This window comes from Arachis ipaensis, chromosome B04 (genome assembly GCF_000816755.2).
Source record: "Arachis ipaensis cultivar K30076 chromosome B04, Araip1.1, whole genome shotgun sequence".
Classification (NCBI taxonomy): Eukaryota; Viridiplantae; Streptophyta; class Magnoliopsida; order Fabales; family Fabaceae; genus Arachis; species Arachis ipaensis.
Window position 1 is genome coordinate 15,159,887 of NC_029788.2, and position 5,387 is coordinate 15,165,273.

The window sequence follows — 5,387 nt, forward strand, 5'->3', positions numbered from 1 at the left end:
TTTGTCTTCTTTTTCATATGAGTAAATGAACATGCCTTTAACCATGTAATGTATGTATGTGTTTTTCAATTTTCAAAGTTTTTAATCGAAACACCTTTATTTTTTCACCAATGCTTTTCTTCCACCCCCTACACTTACATTATGCAATATTCATTAGTCTAAACTAATCCAAATTTAAATTAATACATTCATGATTTTTTACTTAGAAAAATATTATACTAAAAATTAAGAATAAAGGAGACTAATAATAAGGGTCAAATTGATTAATGGTGATAAATTAAAGGGTAAGGCCATTTGGGTAAGTGGATTTAGTGTAAAATGATGGCCTCAATCATTCAAATGTATACATTTAAAATATATTGAATATCAATAATAAAACAAGTTAAAGATTACAATTATAGAGAGAGAATAACATAACACACAAGAAGAACACTACAAGAGAAACGGAGCTTTGCGGCGATTTTTTCACCGAATTGAAACCGCCGCGAAACAGCACGCCAGCGAATTAGGGACCACAGTCCATAAAGGTGCAGGGAATGCATTTTTGCGGCGGTTTTGAGCAACCGCTGACATAATCACCGCTAAATGGGAGAAGTTATTTGCGTCGGTCTTAAAACCGCCGCTATTTGAAAAACAAGTTTTAAAAAAAAAATTGCGTCAGTTAAAAAACCGCCGCAATTTTATGCAAGAATTTAAAAAAAAATATGACTAGCAGTGGTTTTTGATGAAGCTCTGCTTTTGCAAGTGAGACACATGGCTTTCCATTTCATGACAGCAGGCTGTCTTGTTACTTATCCCATCCCCACAACCCTTGGAAACATGCTTCATGTCGGGAACGAAGTATCAACCCATATGTATATAACATAGACTGACTGAAAATCACCTAGAGCCAGCTAAACTTATCGTTTGATGACCATCACTATTAAAATTTTTCGCTAAGCAAAAAAAAAAAGACCTTTGTTAGCATGGCAATTAGACAGCCGTCTGAGAACTTTCTTTGCTTGAAAAGGTTCGAGCTTGCTAGCTACCCACCGAAGGACAATATTCTTACAATCACTGATCCGACTTGAGTTCTCAGTTTGAACACGCATTGCATCTATGCCCATAAGATCAGGAACTTTTGAAGCAATTGTTGTTGCAGCTTCCAATATAGCATTCTGACAAACTTGGTAGCAACATTCTTTCACTGGATCAACTTTCTCACAGGCAGATAAGGAGTTTAGAAGTATCCACTATGTCATGAAACTCATCCACATTTTTCACTGGGCAAGATGCCTCAGTGAAATTTGAAGTACGAATTGAACATATCTGCCTCAGATTAGCACTGGCACCTTGGCCCATCAAAATCTGCTCCACATCCGAAAGGCAGTGCCTGGCAGTGGTCCCATTCAGCAGCTGTGAAGTTCAAAACACAGAGTCCTGCAATATGCATGCAATGAGACCGTTAGTCAAAAGAGAGAGACAATCCAAATGCAAGCAATTGAAATCTAAACAAGCCACAACTATTATACAGAAAAGAACCTAATAACTATGGAATAGAGGTATTTGTGAATGGAGCCAACGGTGAAGGTGTAAGAAGAGGAAGAAAGGGCTGCGGAGCACCAATAAGTGAGATTTCAGGCAGCATAAAATCAACATGGTTGTCCTGAGGTACAGAACTTTGAAGATGATCTAATCTACTGCTATGGGACTCATGTGCACCTGTACCAAAACACCAGTAAGAGATAATATTTAACCATGTGCATGTCCTCGTTCTTTCAGAGATCACTCATGAAAAATTGTGCTATTTGCTGGAATCAAAATTCATACATCTCAATATAACTTGTGCCCAGAGTAACAAGTTAATATATCAAGACATATCATATAAGCCAGAAGCCACGTAAACTTGAAAACATGTAGAAAGCTCTATTTATTACTATCTTAATTTCCTTTTATGTCATGGTAAACATTTGCTACATCTAATACATATGGATGCAAATTTTCAGTGACATAAAACGGAATAGAGTGAGCGATTTGAGCCACTGGGAGTGTCCAGAGAGGGGGCAATATTAGTGTAGTTTCAAACACACTATTTTTGTGATACTAGAATAATTGAAGAGAGGCAAAAGAGACAGGAGTTTCATTGCACTCCCTTTGGAATAATAATACTATACCTGCATTTCTTCTTTTGGTAGCTGTTAATTATTTAATGGCATTCCATTTTGCTAATCAAACTAAGTTGTTAGTATAAGACTTCAATAGTAAAAAATATTAATTAAAAACTAAAACTTTCAATTTTCAACTATATGCAATGAATTAATACCTTCCAAAATTTTTACCAATAAAAGACAATAAAAAAAGTAAAGTATCAATTAGGAGGTGTACCTGTTAAGTCTTAATCCTGACACCATTAGTAGTATCCTTAATAATTGCTGTATCTAAATCACTTTCATCACTATGCCAGTTGAATTGTCTTCCCCAAAGCTTCTAATGCTGAAAAAGTTTAGATTTTTGGGTAATAAATAAAAATTAAAAAAGGTTAAAATGTCAATTAATTAGCTTGTTAAAGTGACATGAAGTTTTACACTAATAAAACTGTCACATGGAAATAAATTGATAACAATTTAAAATATAAGATTATAAGCGAATAAACTGAAAATCTGAGCCTAAAAATATAAACATTTTAAGCTAGCAACTAAAAACAGTGACACGAATTTGAATTAAATGCTGCTTTGAAGATTAAATGATACTTAATTTCATGTCCTGGACCACACAAAATTCAGCTCTGGGTTGTAAACCAGTTTTGTTTTTATTTGTTCAGATTCTTCAACTGTGGTAGTGTTTAGCTTTATCCCAAATTCAGCTGCAGTTGTCACAATCTCCATGGAAAACAATAACCTATTTATAGATCAGTCAACTACAAAACTTCATTTAATATCAGCTCAAACCTTGACAATTATTTCCATGCATATCCAAAGAATTCAACGCCCATTTGCATGCAGGTATAGCATATATAGACAAAGGGTCAAAATGAAGTACCCTTTAACTTAATCCAAATGGAAGCATGCAGAGAAGAGTGATGCTCAGAAAATTTGAATGGAAAGTGAAGAAAACACTAGCAACCAAATGTACCTGTAATTAGTTAAGGGTACAAAGTTAGCAAGCTTCCCACATTCTAGATCATCCTCAATACTTTATGTGTTAAGAGCAACCTTCTAGACCTCTCCATCATGCCAAACAATAACATCTATGACAGACCCTTTATCATCATAGCTCTAAAACACCAAAATGAAGCATAAACAGCAAATAATAAATCACATATCCTACTTTTTCCCTTTAACCAAAAAATAATAATAATTCTCATACAAAATGTAGCAAAACATTGTCGAAATTGCTCGGATCAGTATAGTGAAACATATTCAAAACACTTGGCATATTGTCGAACACTTGGCATGCAAAAACATAAACAACACAAAATAGCACTAACAAGCATTCTTTGCAATACCAAATCAAAATTCAACACTAATAACATGAAAAATTAGCAGCATTTCGCAGTGACTCAGCAAAGTATCAGTCAATTAATCCAAACAAATTGAAATTCAAACTCAAGAAGCTCTTAACAGCATGTTTAATTATATATAAACTAACACTAATTTTAATCAGAAAATCCTAATTCTAACCTAAACTCAACTAACAGCGGCAAATAATCCTAACCAAATCAAATTAACACTAGAATCAACATATAACTAATCCTAAATTAACTTAAATAGAGAAGAAAAAGTGATCTAAGAACCTGAGTCGAAGAATAGAGCAAGAATTCAGGAGAGAGGGATGCAGTGGCAGTGACCAGCCACTGCAGCATCTGAACTCGCTGGAACAAGAGTGGCTATATTCTGATTCTGCTACTGGGAATGAGGGAGGCAGGGGCGAGCTAGAGAGCCACAGTGCAAGGTTGTGAGGAGGGGAAGAAGATGGTCGCGGCGGCACTGGATGGTAGCCGGCGGCAAGACAGAGAAGGCAGAAGACAAGGGAAGAGAAAGAGAAAAAAGGGTTTTTGTGATGGTTGTTCGGCGAAGGTGGAAGAAGAAGAAGAAGAAGAAGAAACCTGAGTTTGGTAGGATCTGAAGGTTTGAGGTTGAAAGATGGGTTAGGGTTAAGTTTGGTTTGTCTTGAGAAAGAAAAGATAATGAGACTGAAGGGCAGAGCGGCAGGGGGCGTTTCAAACAGATTGGCAGCGTTCACCAGATTGGCCGCTACAGCTGCCACAAAATGGAGAGATAGCAGCGGCTCAACCAACCACCGCTAAATAGCCGCTGCTATCTACCGCCTCTCTTGTAGTGAAAATTCATATCACATTAGGGTTTACTTTGTTAAACTATGCTATTTATATGAGATATGCGGATATGCGGATATGCGGATTTGCAGATCGAATCCGCAAATATCACTGCCAAATCCGCAATCCGATTCTACCATAGTGCGAATCGAATCTGATCCGATCTGATGACTCTGTGGATCGGATAATATCTGCAAAATTTACATCGAATGCGAATAATTACCGCGAATATGCGGATATTATCCGATCTATGTGCAGCCATAGTTTCTTTCTTTTGCATATACGATCATTGTGTTATATGAGAGGCAATATTTTTTTCTTATTAAAGAACCGTTTTAATTTTGAAGGCAATCTCTGAGAAGTGTTGTCTATTTTTGAAAATTATAGGGGTTTATATTAGACTTTATTTTTTTAAAAAAGAAATTATTTTTAATTATGTGACACCCATATCTAATACGTTAGTTGATTATCTATCATTTTGCAACCGATTAAACGGGATAATTTGATAAATAATCTTGATGGATAAAGACCTCAATAAAATATTTTGAAATAATTGAGAGACACTTTGCCCCTCAACCAAATAATCAAGTATCGAAATGAATATTTTTTAATTATATTGTAATTTCACTTCATAGAGATAGAAATTTAATATAAAGAGACCAATCCTTAAATTCTAAATCATACTCGTGGATGCACAAATCCCCATTTTTACATAAACTTGACAAATTTTTATTTTTATTTCTGTAAAAAGTAATCTCTAGATATTCGTTTTAATGATTTTTTTGTCACCCCTTGACTAAATACATATATATTTTGTATAATTGGGAATTATTTTGTCATTGACAAATGACAATAGAAAGTATTTGCAAATAAAAAATATTCTACGTACACTAAAAATAATCACTAAATCAATTAATACATAATGTGTATTTATACTCTTAATTTATATATTTTTTAACTAAATAATCAATTAACAAAATAAATAATTAAATATGTCATAATAGAATAATCAAATCTATAATAAAGGAATAATCGATCATCAAACTTGTTTACAATACTATAACAAAAAAAATTT

The 5,387-nt window shown here is 34.3% G+C and overlaps 1 long non-coding RNA gene across 10 annotated transcripts; it reads right to left on the reverse strand.

Moving 5' to 3' along the window:
- LOC107636132 lies at positions 696 to 4,644 on the reverse strand. 10 transcript variants are annotated; one of them, XR_002360743.1, is made up of 5 exons: positions 3,773 to 4,644; positions 3,019 to 3,254; positions 2,365 to 2,877; positions 1,522 to 1,701; positions 696 to 1,419 (listed from the first exon to the last, which is right to left on the reverse strand). It is a non-coding gene; the product is annotated as an uncharacterized LOC107636132 (long non-coding RNA). The 10 variants fall into 10 exon arrangements; XR_002360744.1 differs by having other exon boundaries at positions 2,365 to 2,896; XR_002360745.1 differs by having other exon boundaries at positions 2,365 to 2,472; positions 2,730 to 3,254.